This window comes from Symphodus melops, assembly GCF_947650265.1.
Source record: "Symphodus melops genome assembly, chromosome: 5".
NCBI lineage: Eukaryota > Metazoa > Chordata > Actinopteri > Labriformes > Labridae > Symphodus > Symphodus melops.
The window spans coordinates 25,043,319-25,061,041 of record NC_136695.1 but is presented as its reverse complement, the minus strand read 5'-3'; positions in this window follow the sequence as shown (position 1 = coordinate 25,061,041).

Sequence of the window (17,723 nt, the reverse complement as noted above, 5' to 3'; positions counted from 1 at the left end):
ACCATGTGTGGTGTAAGAGTGGAAAACTCCTGGATATAAACTCATGTTTCTTTGAAAGTGTTTGCAGGCACATTGACCTTGCACCTGATAGTCCTCAATCCTGCAGAGAGACATCAGCTTTCTTTTTAAAAGTTAAAAATGCAACTCACTCAGAAACCATCAAAGCTCCCAGAGTGATGGCATCCACTCGAAAACCCAACGTGGGCTTCTGAGTGACCAGTGGAGCAGGTTTGATATGCAGAGCAAAAAACAGAGACCCACAGAGTGAACATGGATGGAGGAACAGAAGGAGTCCACAGTTCATCAGACAAGAAAAGCTTGTGGTGACTGCTACCAACTGTTAGTTTTTGATGATATGCAATTTTTTATTCTGCGCCTTATGGAGGGACACAACCTCCATTATGCCGTTAAATCAATAATACATGAGCAGAACTCATCACAAAACAGCAAAACCCGACTATTTGACCTACGAATCACCACAGTTCAGCCCTTCCTCCTGTCCTTCTCCTTCTCTCTCAGCAGTATCTCTCTCTCTCTCTTCTGCACTGAGTGGGCCCTCGGCAGCACTCGCAGAGGAGCTCCATCCTCATGAAACACTGATGCCTCCTTCATCAGGGAAGTATCGTCACACAGGAGATGTGGATTAGTGATGATTAGCAGGGATTATAGCTGGTTAATGGTGGGAAAATACATTAGGAACCATCGGCTCTTGGAAGGGGGAGGGTGGGGGGGGATTTCACTCACGCTAGCGGATTTGCATTGATCCACAGCAAATGAATGAGGATTAGCAGCATCAAGCTATCTGCCAACAGATAAATAACATTAAGCGTATTATACGCCAACGCCTGTTATTAATGACATTACAAACACCACTACAATGCTGGCAATTATGGAAATAATGGGAGCGACTGAATAATTCACTTGATTCACATTTCTGGGATTCCAGATCATCTGCATGTACAGACATATGGGTGACGTTGGAAAGCCGATAATAGGTCTTAGCAGGCTCAGTTTTTACAAAAATATGCGCCTCTTTTTCATTTTATGGCTGCTTATGCAAAAGTTATATTGGGTCAATATATAGTTTTGCTTGACACTGTTTTATACGTTGAAAAGAATAATGCAGAGTGCACATTTTCGGTACAAATTATTTTGCAGGTCGTGTGGAGGAGAGAAGGAAAAAAAAGCAAACTCCACGATGTAACCCACATTTCTAAGTTGTCAGGTAAAAGATCCGATAGCTTTCTTTCTTTCTATTACTACCTCATCCTCCAGCCAAATTCCCCTCTCCTCTTTTTACCGTTTATGTAATAAATACTCCACTCCCACAGTGAGTGGTAGAGAAAGGGGGGATGGAGACTGGAATAGAAAAAAGAACAGAATAATGCATTTTTTTCATCAAAAATTCCTTCTCTTCCCCTACCTCAAGGTTTCCTCCTCTGAGCCACTTGAAAGATGGGCAACAATGTGGCCACACAGTGAACACCTAGTTACCATATGAAACACTCCAGCAGTGAACTGGAGGAGACGGAGACGGCAGTGGAGAAGCCTTGTGTTATTTATGATACTGGGCCTTGTAGCTATATGGGTTCTACCTTCATGTCTCCTCCAAGGTATGGCCCCCATATGTGAAGGGGTTTAAGTGTGGCTTTAGAAACTTACTCTCTCCTCCCCTCTTCATCTCCTTTGCTCCTCACTCTGGGGTTCTGAAGAAGAGAAGTAGCCCGTCTCCCTCTTTCATGGCTTTGAGCGACATTTTATATCGCCTCAGGTGTCTGTCAGTGTGACTAACAGTTCTGAGAGTGGGGAACTAATATCTCAGGAACTCGCCTCCAGGCACCAGCACAGAGATGTTACTGTTGGTGGCATACAATGAGAAGAAAGTCATACTTTAGAGCAGCGGCAATTACTACTGATTCAGTGAACTTGTTGGTATTAAACAATGGCTGTGACAACCTTATCTGTAATGCACGAGCTGCCTTCTTTTCGTAGGATGTCTGACAAATAGTCTTGCAAATAGCCCAAGGAAACCTATAAAAGCGAGCAAACACTACCAAACAAAGCAACTGTAATAATGACATGACTGAAATCACAAAGCACAGCTGCTGAGGAGGCCTTTTAAACTACTGCCAAGGTTGCAAAGTTAATTGTAGCACATGGACATGGCATTCCCATGTTAAAGGTTGTCCCCCTCTCTTCACCTTCAAACGTTGCCTTTGTCAGCTGTGATGGCGTCGCAATGCCTTCTGACTTCAATAACAAGGTTCACTGCGGAGAGGAGCAGAGGGAAAGAAAAAGAAAAGGCCTTGCAGTAGAGACTCACACATCGATAAACAATAGGAAGGTCACCTGGAGCACACAGAGATGTTCAGGGCCTTCCTACATCACGGACATTCAAAATAAGAAAAAAAAAAAAAAAAAACGATGGCTATTCAGAGTTCACAAATGTATATGCACAGAAGATGAAAGATCATCTTTCAGCATAACCTGAGCAGTTCTATCGTTTCTTTAAGAATACGCATGGACAATTGGGGAAAGGACAGTAAAGGATTCTCACACACAGATCTCAGCAGCACAAAAGTAAAAAGTTCTCTGCTCGACATTGTTTGTGTGTGCCTCGTAATCCAAACCCGACAGTATTCTTTGCTGTTGTCCTTTACCCATGACTGATCCATCATGTTATGCATGCTGGAATGAATATTATATTGTGAACTCCTGCAAATTGGAGCCGGACAATAAACAGATCATCAAAAGATGATCCCGCTGCCCCCGACAGTCGGCTCTGCCCTGCGATGCTGAGTTCAAAGGACGGAGATCGGTGGGCAAATGAGTGCTGTTGCTTGGCGCACAGTCAACTGAAACAACAACAAAGATAAGGCTGATGGAAATAAATAAACAAGGATGTAGGAGAGCGAAGAGGGAGAAAAAAATAAGCCAAACAGGGGGGGTTAGACAGCACAAAGATGAAATGGAGACCTGCCACTGTGCTCAAGGACACCGTGTGCCACTGTGTAATTAGAAATGTACACAGATGATTTAGATGCAGCGATATGATTAGGCAAAGCAGTCCCCAGTCTTAGGCCTAATCAACTCACTTCTGAGAGATACTCCAAGACTCCGGGTGTGTGTATGTGTGTCTAGTGGAAGTGGAAGCTGTGTTAGGCACTAGGATCAGAGAAAATGGACATGAAGTACATAAAGTTGGATATCCTGAGAATAAGGGACTTTAGCTTTTTGAATAAATAACAGTTACCATTCTTGTTATATAAATGAATATCATGAGTATATCTTGGCAACCAATATTATGTTGTGAAAGTATCAAGGCCAAGGATTTTGTGATCTAAATGTATTAGGGTCAGCATTTTTGTATTTAGTGTTATGAGGAAATACTGTAGGGGTAACCACTTTTCTGTTATCAATGCATTCAAGCATTCCTGTGTTGTACATCTAGTAGGACCACCATTTTTATTGTTGAGATTGTTTAAGCGCTACCAATTGTGTTTTTTGAATGTATATTGGCAACCATGTTTGTGTTATGAAAGTATTAGGGCTCCTGGCTCTTGGTGTTATAAATCTATTGGGGCCACTCTTTTGTATTATGAACGGATTTGGACCAGCATTTTGGATAAATAAGGGCTACCATTTTTGTATTTTTAATATGTAAGGGCCAGCTTTTTCAGGGTTAAGATATATTACGACCGTCTTTTCAGCCTTGGGAATTAATTTTCTGACACACTTTTTTTGTTACAAATATATAAGGACCTCCACTTTTGTGTTACTGTATGAATGTTTGAGTGCTATACCATTCCATTTTTACAAATGTATTAGGTCCATCCTTTTTGGTGTAAAGAGTGTATAAGGGCCACCATTTTTGGTTTATGAATGAAAAGAGGCCAACATGTTTGTTACAAAACATAAGGACGACCGATTTTGTGTTATGGGCCACCATTTTATTGCATGACTGTATAGAGGCAAGTAATTTTGATATATATGTGAAAGGGCTACTATATTTTTTTCTTCATGAATGTATAAGGGCTATATGGAAATACATGGGCTGCTATAAGGTTTCAGGACTACGTAAATGCCACGCTTCTGTGTTCTGTATGCATTAGAGCAACCAGTCCTGTGTTATTGCAGAATAATGAAGCATTGCTGCTGAGCCATGTCAAAGACTTTCAATGATGAAAAGTGGCGAATGAGAGGAAACACAGGATGCAGTATATATAGGATATGAAACAGATTGGCATGGTGATGGATGTGATTAAGGTAGGAATGAAAAGAGAGACAGGCTAAGAGAGGTTAGCAGCAGCTCTAATTAAACAGTATTTTTTCAGAGACAAGCATAGTTGGTAAGTCATAAAACACTTGCCTGGAAGGAAGATTTGAGAATATCATGACAGAACATTTTTCCCTGTCCTTCTCTGGGTTTCTTTCAGGTCAAACATCAAACTAGTCTTTTTTTCCCAAGTGCTGCATTCTGAGGTCAGCTCAATAGGAATTAAACAAAACCACCTTAAACCCCAACACATATGTGCCCTGGAGCTAGAGGCCAGGACATGCACAAAGAGGCAATGGTCTACAAAGACCGAGGTAATGAGCAGAGGCCAATTAAAAAGAGCTGCTCCCTCCTCCTCCTCCTCATTTACCACCTCCCTTTCTCCTCCTCGCTCTATCTGTCCTTCTGTCTCTCCTCCTCCCATGGCTTGTTATTGATCACCTTTAACCCTGTCTCTCAGTGGTGTCAAAACTACCATTTAGGCTCTTCCCTTGGGCTGAACAAGTGTCGATCGCACCCTGCCCCATAAATCATTACACGAAGGAGGGCCTGAAGCGCAGAGGGGAGGCCTGACTCTCACAGACGCGTTTTGGTAAGGTTCATCGATGGTCCCATGGATTAGCACCCAGACACCCCCGCTAACCCTTGTTCCTTCAGCTGACCCACCTCTATTTCCCACTGGGCCCGGCAGCAGCACCCCTTTGATTTTTTAATAAGACAAAAGGTCATTTCACGTCCTGACCCGTCATCACAGTGATCACCCTGCCTGTACGTGATGCTTCTTCTTTATTCATGATGGATTCCTAATTTCTGTCAAACTGAATGAGGGATGAGCAAACTTTTAGGTAAGACGTAAAGGGAAGTTCAGAGGATGATACGGTCGAGAGGGTTTGTCTCTGGGCTACAGGAGGCTATTGTTGTCACTGTCTATCTACTCGGCTATCTGTGTTGGCCTCATACAAACTACTATGCCTCCTCCTGGGCTGGAGGCGCCTCATCGCCTCACTACACGGCTGCATATCAGCCAGATGCTGCATCCACCCACAGCCCTCCACCTCTTCTCTTCACCCCTGTCTGTCCCTCTCCATCACCCTGATGCTTCCTTCTTTTCTCTCCATCCACTCTGTCTATTTTCTACTCCTCATCTGCCTCTCTCATTTGTCTGTCTATTCTCCTTAGATCAACCTACCAACTCAGTCACAGACAATGATCCTGGAAATGAAGGGATGATGGTTAAAGGTGACGTGTCCTTTGTTGGGGTTAAGACTCATGACCCATGGGGAGGCAGTTAAAAAAAGGGCAGGGGAATCACTCCCCTTAACTTTCAGACTCTCATACTGTTCTGAACAGTGGAAGATGTCCTTTTGTTTATTCCTTTGCATGAGTTTGCATTTGGTTATAGATTTGACCAATATACAATTAATCTAATGATACAAAAAAAAGGTGAAATGTGTGCTAAAAGCAACATTTCATATGCAGTATTGTAATATTAACCTTGCAGTATTGTTTGTATTACTTACACATTGCATGGCATCTTTATGCTTTTAGCAATATATACAAGTTGTCAAATCTTTGAATGAAATGTTTAATATTCACATATACTATAAAACGTTACTAAATCAGCTGCATAATGTAGATTTTGGCAGAATGAATTGGGAACTCAAACAATAAGCAGCTTGCATCTTGCATATGTAGAAAAAAAGGGGACACATTGATACTGAGGGGGGATGGTGGTGAAACGGAGCAGAGGGTATGGATTTGGTACCTATTGTTGGTAGGGGGTTCCCATGTGCACTCCACCCACTCCACCCTATTCCACCCAGCTCTTCCCTGCAGGATGGCTCTTCCAGGGGGTGCAGGCATGGGACAGGACACTCAGCCATCAAGGGGATTAATTGGCGTGGCACCTCTTTGGTGCACATGGCCAAAGCAATTAAATAGTGGCCCTAGGCCCCCAGTTTGCCGTTACTAAACCAGTGACAAAGCAGCAAATTGGGCCTTTCTTTGCATACTTGTGCCACATATGCTAGAACATTAAACAAATTCTGCATATGTCTGCAGGACTTGTTTTTTTTATGAAACTGTCTTCAGGTATGGCAGTAATAAGAAGGAGAATAATGTTGATTAAAGATAAAAAACTTAAATTATTTTAGATCATTTTGTTTTTATCAGTGTCTTCCTGCATGTACATTTGAATACACTATGTGCAGAATGTAAGCAGAGTCTGGTGGCTTTCTTATGTCTCCCACTCTCTCACCCACTCCCTGCAGCCGTCAATTAGTGAGGCTGGGTGTGCAGAGGCCTTGTGCTCTATCTCATGAGCCTTTGTTTCTTCTCTTTCTCCATTTCTCTCCCCACCCCTCTCTCTCTCTCTCTCCCCCCTGTGTTTGAAGATTGAGAAAAGACACAAGGCAGGTTACTGTAGCTCATCTCTGGGGTGTTGGTTGCTGTCTGCCCCTCTGAAAGTCTGCCTGGGCCTGAAGCAGCAGACCACAGTGTCCACAGAGCCTTCAAACACAGGAGAGACAACACAAGACCGGCCATGGAAAGTCAGCCTCTGTCAGAAAAGAAAGGCAATGTCAGAAACACCAACACCTCCACCAGTGCAGAAACCAGAGTGACCCCTGAGATGTGTTGTACTATGTACTGTATGCATATTGTGCGTGGTTTGTGGTGTCGGTGAAAGAAGAGGAGAAATGCTGGAACTCTACTGATAAAGGTAATAAGGCAAATGATGATGATGACAGGCATAAATATGCAGTAAATATATATTCTCCTTTTTAACTGTTATTTTAACATGTTTCCTTCATACTGATTTAACTGAATAGCTGCTTCCTTTTACTAAGCTTGTCAGAGTCTGGAGTAATATTAACTTTAGGAATGGATTCTGCTCCTGAAAATGTGGCAGTCTACAAATCAAACTAGGAAAAAAAATGTGTAATATAAAAGAATATTTAAAACTAAATAACATTCGCCATTCCAGCTGAGACTAAATAACCTTCTTTACTCTCATTTTTCACTTTGTATTTAACATTTAATTTCTCAGCAAAGGTTTAACCAAAATAGAGCCAGGAGAACACCTTATAGAAAATTGAAATAGCTTTTATCTGTCAGCTGTCAATGTCAAAACTGAGAGCAATTCCAGGTGCTGCATTGAATAATGGACACACAGAATTCAAATGGCTTAGCTAATAGCAATGGCTCCATTGAATACAATTTAGCCTCCAAAAAATAATATTTTTTTGGAGTGCAGACAATCTTTGTCAAATGAAGGCCAGACTTGTTCACCCCCAACCACCACCAAACAGCCATTACCCTACAGCCCTCCACCCCAGCCCAGATCTCCAGACACTGGGCTGGATGGAGGCGTGAAGAAGGGGGCCAGACTGCTAACCATCCATCACATCCGTCTGACCCGCCCCACAGTGCTGAAAAGACCACGGTTATCACTCACCCCTGACACAGCCATCGATGTTTGCCCTTATACGTCAACACACACAAGCGCACACACAAACTCCACAACATCTTTGCAGTTACTCTAACATGCACCATCACCTCTTGTCCTTCCCTCCATTGAACTCTCATCACCATCCATCAACCCTCATCATTCACAAAAATGCCAACGCGACCAACAGATGGCTTCAAACCAATAAAGGCCACGACAAATGCCAGGTGACTCCCAACAGAAACCAATCAAGTTAGCCTGCACTCATAACCAGAAAACAGACAATCCCAATTCTGGAAAACAGTTATGCAAAGCTAGTGTCAGCTCTAGACTGGTGGGGGCCTTTGTGCTGATCTGAGCTTTGCAGTAACAATAGCTTGTATTGTCCCACTGCCTCTCAGCTTTATTACATATGTATGTGTTGATTGCAGCAAAACAACAATGCTGGTGCATTGCATTAAGCAGTAACAATAACAGTGATGCTTGGTGCTCCTACTCAGCGTTGGATGTTTATCCAACAAACCTCTGTGTTGACGCCTGTTTGTGCCCAATGGGTGTGAAATGCCATCAAAAGAGCCAGCTTGGGAATGGCATGAATGGGAAGTTTAGAAGATGCTTGTCTTTATTGAAGCATATTACAGTGATTCTAAGTCTACACACTAAAAGAATGGACTGGTGATGATTAACCATATTGACTTTACACAAATGAGTGGAGGTATGGTAGTTTTAGTTGAATGCATATTGCTTCGAGGCTAGAAACTGAATTTTGTAAAGGAACCCACTAAGGTCCATATACTGTGTAGATATGTGAAATTGATTCAAAATCCATGACACAATGGACATACATGAGAGAGAGAGCTCCATAGGCTCAAAGGTCACCTGGCCCACCCACGTCACTGTGGGGTAACAAGCCTGTGTGGAATGCCAGGGGGGTCGTTCTGGTTAAAAACCTTGCGTATGTCACCCGATCAACTCTAAAACCATCGTGACACACACAAGCGGGCCAAGCAATGTGCCACCCCCGCTGGCACCCCTGTGGTATCAAGGACCTCCCCACCCTTGGGTCCCATTCACACAAACCCACACATGGGCGTGCGCAGACAACGGCCATCTCTGATGCCCTTCTGATTCTCGCCGCTGGCATTTAGCTGGAGAGGTTTTGTGCATGTCCATATGTGTGTTTGTTTCAGTGGGGATGTGGAGAAGGGAGGGGGGGGGACAGGGGCTGAGGTGACAAGAGTTGTGGTGCAGATGTCCCCACAGTCAGCGGAGCCTCATGAATGGCGACTGTTGTGATGGTGATGGGGAAACGCGTTGGAGGCATGGCCTACGCACTCCAGTCATCTGAATGGCTGGAATTCACCATGGTTGAAAAGACAAGCTCATGCGTGCAGACTGGAAACAATGAGCACTCTTTATATTACTTTCTCTCTCTATCACTCTCACATCTCTTTCTATTGCTTTGAATCATTCCCACTTTGTAAACGCATATGTAATTTTTTATAGTGTTGACTGTTTGATTGGTACGCAAAACTTTCAAGGTACCATTTAGAATTAATAAGAATCAGAGTTACTCTTCACAAATGAAATAAAAACTTGAAAGCAGATTCTTTGTAGTAAACCAAATGAGGCATATTATTCTTGATGAATCACAGCCTAATGAAACAAAGGAGCAAAGATGGATAGGAAGTCACATGTTAATTGATTTGAAGTGGAAATGTTATGATTGATCTATTGATTAGCTGTCTCCTGCTCCAGCCTCTTCTTAACAGCAGACACACGGCTTTGCTCAGGGGACCGTGAAGCTTGGGGCCCTGAAGGGACACGCTGCACTGTGTCTTTATCATCTTACTATCAGGACTCTGAGACAAAGGAAAGAATAGATGAAGCGTTGTCTTTAAGGTCTGACCCGTTAAACATTTGTTCATCCAATCTAAGAAGTCGATGCTTGGTGAAAACGTGTTTTCTAACTTAAAAGTTTTTTGCATCTTGACATTTTTCAAATAAAATGACGTGAATGATATTTAATTGTCAAGAAACAGACGCGCGCTGAAATAGCTTGTTTTCTTTGCAGAAGCACATTTAATTTAAACAGAACACACAAAGCACAAATAAATAACTGAAAATACTGAATATTTGATGTAACACTGAACAACAGAACATGTTGAAAATCACACATCTAAGAATCTAGGGATACATATAGCCAAAACTTGAAACAACTGAAAACATCAAGAAAAATGAATCTAATCAACCAGATTGAAACCTTTCACATACACCTCGCAAGTTCGAGATACATCAAGGTAAACATTGCTTCTTTGCCTTCTTTTATCAGTGACAGTGAAATGGACAGGCAGACTACAGTGAACTCCTTTATCCAGACCAACAAACAGATAAATCACTCAGCTCTGACCCACACACTCAAACACACAGGGGAGCAACAGACAGTATCAAGTCCAACATGTCCCAACAGAGACTAAGAAAGGATTGTTGTTTGAGGCAGGAAAGGGTTATTGTTCACAAGATGCCAAAGCGTGGGCACCCAGGCACAGATTAGCTACTGGGAAACATTATCTCTCTGGACCGGTTTACAAGACCCAGTCTGGGCTGGCCAGGCACAGATTGGTCATCTAGGTACTTGAGTTCAGAGTGGCTCTTGTCTCCCCTAAGAACAAAGTGCAGGCTTGTTGGGCAAAGCAAAGAGGGTGAGTCTCTGATCTCCTTCCACCTCCCCTCCTCCCCTCTGGCCCCACGGACCAACTGCAAGGCTGCTGTAGTTCAGGCCTGGACACGTGTTAGCCATTACACTCCCACAATGACCTTGTTGAGCTCAACATTTAGAGTCCCATAAAAACATTATTGTCCCACTCCTGGGATCATTTGTCCACTACCACAAAGACAGAGAAAACCAAAATGTTAACCCCCAGGGTTTTTGCGGAGGCACATTTTTCAGATTCTGCCCCTTCTCCTCCTCTCAACCCATCCGCCCTCCCGTTACCACATTGCGCCCACATTGACGTACTTCCCAGCGTTGCCCACGGGGCACTCCTACATGTGCACATTCAGATATGAAGAAGGCTGCTTGGACAAAATGTTTCCCCCGTAAAATAGTCATTTTGTGTTTTGTTCTCTAAAAGAGCATACCAAACAATAATGTCCATTCTATTCATTATAAATCACAATTTCAGCTTTTATTGGATTGTTTTACGCCCATAAATGGTCTCTCCATTCGTCCATCCAACTATTCTTCCCTCATCAGATGCATTGCCATAGAGACATAACGGCTAAAAGTCCCTAATGGACATTAAGTCTCTAAATATGTCCATTTCACATCGGATGGGTGCATGTACCTGCTTAGTGAATGGGCAAGGTCGTGCCAGCCTATTAACCATATTAAAAACCAACCCATTATGGTAATTGACGAGGTCTAATGCATGTACAGGTTGCTTAGTGCCCATGTATTAGCTCTGATAAATGACTCAGTGATTAGCATCGAAAGGTACATTGTAGTACAGCGCTGCCGCTTGGCCCTGTGCTTGGCGTCCTCTGATCCTGTCTCTCAATGTACTGACCTCTACTGTGGACACTCAGGTCAGTTATGCATGTCCCTGACCAAATGTTTGCTGCTGGGAATAGCAGTGACCGGTATGAACAAGGACATTTGTTATTCACTGAGACAAAGACAAGGAAATGTAACTTTTCTTTCTTCAAGGTCTGGAAAACATATTTAATTTTTGATTGGCCAGCAGGACATGATTGTAATTACAAAAGGTGAGGCATGTATCATTATAGTTACATAACCTGTAATTTGTAAATATCATAATAGATGAGATATTATTAAGTCAAACATACTTATCAACAATTTCTAGTATTTTTGGGACCTCCCTATATCACTATGAAGAATACAAATTAGAGTTGATATTGGCTTCAGTGCAGCTTAAAACAAGGTTTTCAAATGAGTTTGTAATTCAATATCACAACAACTTGTTTAAGGTAAAATTATAGTACAACAATGACAAACTTAAACCTTTGGATTAGAGCAGGAGTGCCATGTTAGTCATAGCTATCATAAAAACAATCAATTTTATTCTACCAATATTCTTATTTGTTTTTTTTTCCAAACCCAGATGAAGTAGCCCTTCCTGTACTATCAACGTGGGTTTGACCTGCTCTTTACAATGGGATAAATTCAAAAAATCTAAATCTCTTTTTTAAACAATAAAGTCACTTTATTTTCATAACATTGTCCCCTAGAACTTAAAAAAAACTTTGACACAACAAGATTTCCTCATCTCCTTTTGACCTTCCAATAAAGCAAAACCTTCTATTTTGTCTTAATGATCTCTTGATATGGTCTAAAATGACCATATCATTAATTTAAAGCCATTTTATTTGTTTAAAAATAGAGTGTCTTGGGCTATTTTCTTTTTGACATTATATTCTTTTTTTTTTAGGGGTAATCTGTATCTGCAAATATCTGAAGTCTTGGTATACGGTATCAGTAAGGATGACATGGTCTCAGCACATCTTAAATAGTAATACCCCCGAATTGAAAAAGCACTAAAAATTTAGAATGTAGACTGTTAACAGCAAGAACAGACAGTCATACTGACGAGAGTGTTAATACTTTACTACAAGATTTTAATTGAGAAATCCATGTATATGGTTTTCCATGGGTATCTGAATCATACTTCGTTACGTTTTACCATCTGTCTTAAACTACAAACACCCACCCAGATCCCCGTCTTAATCCAGATCCAGAGCTGCCATCCCCTACGCTGCGAGCGGCCCTGAATGGGTCTCTTAGGGAAGGGAGCGCATTCTCCTTTCATCCCCTCTTAGAGGACAAACATCAGTCCCATCTCAGCGCCCATCCATATTCATGAGCCGCTTATAAATATCTGATAGCAGCCTCGCTACAGCTGTTTAGCTGGGAGAGTGAAGTAAAGCGTCTCGTGCATACGCGCACACACAAACAAACATTTTTGCTGGGCTGTGCATGCATATGCACATGCATACATGCTTAAACATGTACTGAATTGTGTGTACATGCAGTGGTTTGAGGCCTGGTATCAGCCCCACATCTCCCAGTGGTTCTACCTGCTCAGCCCTCTGATAGCATCAGCTCATTGCAGGGCTATCGCTCTCTCAGGTTCTCTCTCTCTCTCTCTCTCTGGCTTTAATTAAAGCGCAAGTGTGACTCCAAAATGAGAGAGGAATCCTTAAGTGCTGTATTTACCTTCCCTTCTGACAGGACTCGTGCTTATCAGTGAAGAGAGAGCACCAGAGCTAAGAGACAGGGACTTCTCAAAGGCCTGTGTAATCGCCTGGGCCCCTCACCCTCAACACACACACACTCACAGAAACACACACATACTTCTTCATCCTGAGCGTCACCAGTCATGTGACGCATAACTCCCTGTCTGATGCATAAGGAATACAAATCGTTCATATTGGTGGCCAACACTTTGAAGAATGAATGATCTAAAATAGACAAATAAAATAAATAAATAAATAAACAGACTCCACAAGGGAGGAATTGTATCCAATTTTTTAAGTCTACAATATAATCGATCAATTATGTATTATTATTTATTTCCTTTTTTTTTTTTTTTTTTTTTTTTTTTTTATTATTTACAAACATTATGTTTGTCCACAGGGATCACCAAACTCTAATGTTCCTCACAAGAGCCAACTCACAATTGATGAACCAAGACTGTAAGCTATGTCAAGAAAAAAAGCCCAAAATGCTCTGAGAGGTGCAATAATACATGTTGAGTAAATGTAGACTAGAACTTTGTTTAGAGTTAACCCTGTTCAATGAAGAATCATTGTAGGAAGGGAGAAAATCCACAGGGGTCTTTTTTTTTTGCAGGGTTCTTGATTAGAGCGCTGATATGAACACCTCCCTATCCCTGTCTGGTACTAGCTTCCTAATGACATCCCTGCAGCTGATACTGAGACAGAAACAGAGCGTCAGAGGGAGAACACATGAAAGGAGGGATAGAGCGAGTGGCAACTAAAGAAATAATCTTGGAAATCAAATGCCACAATCCATTACAGCTTTACACGGCACACAGTACGTTTACATGATCTCAGAAAAGTTGACTCATTGTGTTAGTCCGACTAAAACTGGACTTTTAACACACCTAGATAATGAGGCTGGTTGGGGGTCGATTTACTTTTGCATGAATACACCTCAATTAGCCTCAAACTGTCCTGGGCAATTTGCACAAGTTCCTACTGGGCTTTGACACAGAAGATGAATAACATTTATGCACGGAAGAAAGCCAAGAAAAAAAAACCAATACAAAGGTATCCACATGACCATTGGTAGAGCGAGAACTACAGATTTTTGGACACATGAGGAGACACAGTTATGGTTTTGGCAGTCGAAGGAGAGAACGTATTGAAGAACATGGATGGAAGGAATGGAAAAAAAAGTTCACCCTAACTGGTTAAAAGAGGCATATCACCAATACTATAGTATATAATATAGTGGAGTCGGACATTCTACTGTCCACTCAATCAATCAATTCTGTTCTGGTGTTTGTATACTGTGACTGTCCTCTCATTAGTCCAATTATATGATTTATAGCCCGACTTAATAGTGAATATAAATGTACTAACAGATACATTGACAATATACAAAAGTGAAATTGCAATCAGTGGACAATACTTGCAACCTTTCAGGAAGGTAGAAGCCCTTAAAACTGCTCTTGTCTGGAACTTTGCAGTTTTTTCTTTGGTTCCTTTTTTTATTAACTGATACCTAACCGCTTCCAGTCACTTGTCTTCTTCTCTGACTCATTAAAAACATTAGACTTGCTGATGCCGGCAAGAAAACACATTTTGCTTCGGTCTGAAGAATATCTTTGTTCTGTTTCCAATACAAATAGAGGGATATTTAAATATTGCTCCTCTGGTGTATGCCTGTGTGGCTGAGGGAGAGAGGGAGAGAGAGAGAGAGAGAGCGCGAGGGAGAGAGTTTAAGAGTACAGTGTTCATCTGTGTGTTGAGCTGCGATCGGTTGTGCATACGAAAGATGAGAAATAAAATTATCTGAGAGCGTGTGTCACTATGTGTGTTCCCAGAGGGCATTTCTGTTCCTTGAATGGAGTACAGTTATAGTGAACAATAAGCTCTGGTGCACTGCGATCCTTTGCAGGGTGATAGTACAGAATGTCTACAAAAAGCACACCACCGCTTTTGAGACGTATCTGAAAACTCCTTTAGAGATCACAATTGTTGTGCTCTCTCTTTGGAGATCCTATCAGTGGAAACCTTAGATGACAGTCCAGTAGTTGGATCAACTGGCTATCATATCACTTCAAGTCTTCTGTAAACTGCAACAGGTGCATTAGGAAGTTATCATATATCAGTCATCCAAACTCGGGGCAAAGGTTAGGGGGCAGCAACTATACAAATAAATGTATTTCACTGTATGTTCTTTAGAAGCGGAAAAATATAAGAAACGTTCTACACAATTTTTCATGAAAAGGGAAAGGAAGAAATAAAAATAGAAAAGAAAGGAAGATATGACAAAACGGAAGTAGAAGAAGACAGGGAATAAAAAAAGGGAAAGGGGAGGGAGGGCTGAAGAAAGCTAGTTTTTCCTCATTAGCCATGCAGAGCATCTTGGCTCCTCTCCCACAGCTCCCGGCTCATCATCGCCTGGGCCCTGGCTGCCAGTGCACCCCCACCTCAATGAACCAACCATCTCTGCCTCATCCCTCCCTCCCCACCCTCCCCTTCCAGCCCCTATAATCACACCCGCAATCGCAGCCCCTAATTAGGTTAATTAATTTGTATCAGCCCTTGTAGGGACTTGGCTGATGAGGCAGCCATAATAGCGTCAACGATCACCCCCCTTCTGCAATAAAAAGAAAGAAAAGGGAAAAAGATCTGATGTGAGCCCGTCTGTGACAAGACAGGACTATAAACCACGGGGTCACATTTACCTTCCCAACCCCCCAACCTTTCTCTCAGTCACCCCTTTCCCCCCCTCTAACCCCAACACATCCCTTCCCCCCTGCTCCTGTAATTCAATAGGGCTGACACTGACACCTAAATAGTGATAAATAACTCATCATGTCAGAATACTTTCATCGTGCCCACTGGAATGAAAACATCCTGTAAAATAATAATAGAGTCTGACTACTTCGAGGCTTGAGTGTGGTGTTGTTCTTGTTTGTTTACACTTCCGCGTGTGTGGTGGCGTTCCAAAAGTGGAAGAAAACACAAAGTATACGGTATGATAATGATTCGCTTGGCGGTTTGTCTCTGTCGTCGTCAGAGGGACCGATTGAAGCATCGCATTACAATCAGCGGCCCTCATCGCCCCTCATCAGGCCACTGACGAACAAACTCTGATTAACACCCCCATCTGATTACTGCAATCACCCGGGCTAACCACGCACAAGCACAAGCACTGTCCCCAGCCAGCACACACACACACACACACACACACACACACACACACACACACACACACACACACACACGTTCATTCTGACACCTCACTGTTGATCAGATGCAAGGCGCACAGGAACACGAAAGTATAGCTCTCCTCACGTGTCGTCAGAGTTGCCATTAGAGAGGTTAACTACAAGAGAGGCAACACATCCGTGCACGGCATCAACAGAGTGTGACACAGAGAATATTCTAATAAAGTGAAGTTTGACAGGAGAGAAAAGTCTTTAGACTCACCAACAGGTTTAACCCCAAGCACAGATTCCAGTGTTTGTGTTGCTATATTGCTCAATGTTGAGAAATAAATCAATATATGTATTGGCAGGTTAGGGTTAGAGGATGTCCATGCTGGCACTGGTACCAATACCACTTCACTATCACACCTCGTTATGTTCAAAATACTTGTGCAACTACAAATGCAACTTGACAGATTCTTTTGATTGAATTAAGTAGATCTTATTAGCTATTGGATGAAACACATGTCTGAGTATCGTAGGGAAGAATGGTTATCGGAACATCTCTAATTTCAAAAACACTCAGACGACTCCCCATTCACAGGAACGGGGCGCCATTGTGATGCAAGCAGACACGTGCATAAATATACACACGCACACACAATCTGAGGCAGACAATGACACGAGGAGGCTGCGAGACAAGGACAGATCCGGTAGTTAAAGCGTAATGAACACGTCCCCGAGGCGCGCGCCTGGCTTTCCCCTGAATGATGGACTGACAGTAATACCGGGGCAGATGGGTGCCCTCCACGCCCCGTTCAACACCGCACACACATGTACGCATGTACACATGTACACACACACACACACGCTCACACCCTCCCCCTGTTATATCCTGTCCCTCTCTCCTGCAGAGAGAGACCCCCTGTAGGTCTAATGTGGAGTAGGGTTTTAGGGGGTGTTACCAGGGGTGCTGTGTATGTATGTATGTGTGTATATGTGTGTGTGTGTGTGTGTGTGTGTGTGTGTGTGTGTGTGTGTGTGTGTGTGTGTGTGTGTGTGTGCGTGTGTGTGTGTGTGTGTGTGCACCTTGAGGTGGGGAGCACAAGTATGAGGCCCCCGTCATGATTTAGGCTCCCATGCAAATTTAATCAATTCGAGTACCTCTCGCCAGCCAGGGCTCATTAGCAGCAATTTAAAAAGGGGCTCTGTGATCCCCACCTTTTTGCAAGAGCCAGGCTTCAGCTCAGGCACACACTCACAAAACTATGCTCAGATACACACACACGTATCCAAATACTCCCGCACAAAATACACAAAAATGCACGCAAGTCAGGGGCACTGTCAAAGCTGTAAAGATTTTCCTTCAGACGTCTTCCCCCTGGCACGGAGAGGGACCCTGCCTGCACGCCACAGCTCCCCTCCTCCCTCTTTTCTGTCCCTCCTCTCTATCCACTACTTCAAAAGCCCCATGACACCCAGCTTCAAGTTAAAGGAGAGAGGGATCCGAGGATAAAGACTACCTCTCATCCCCCCCAACCCCTCGCATTCTCAAACACCCTCCCAACACTCGATCCCC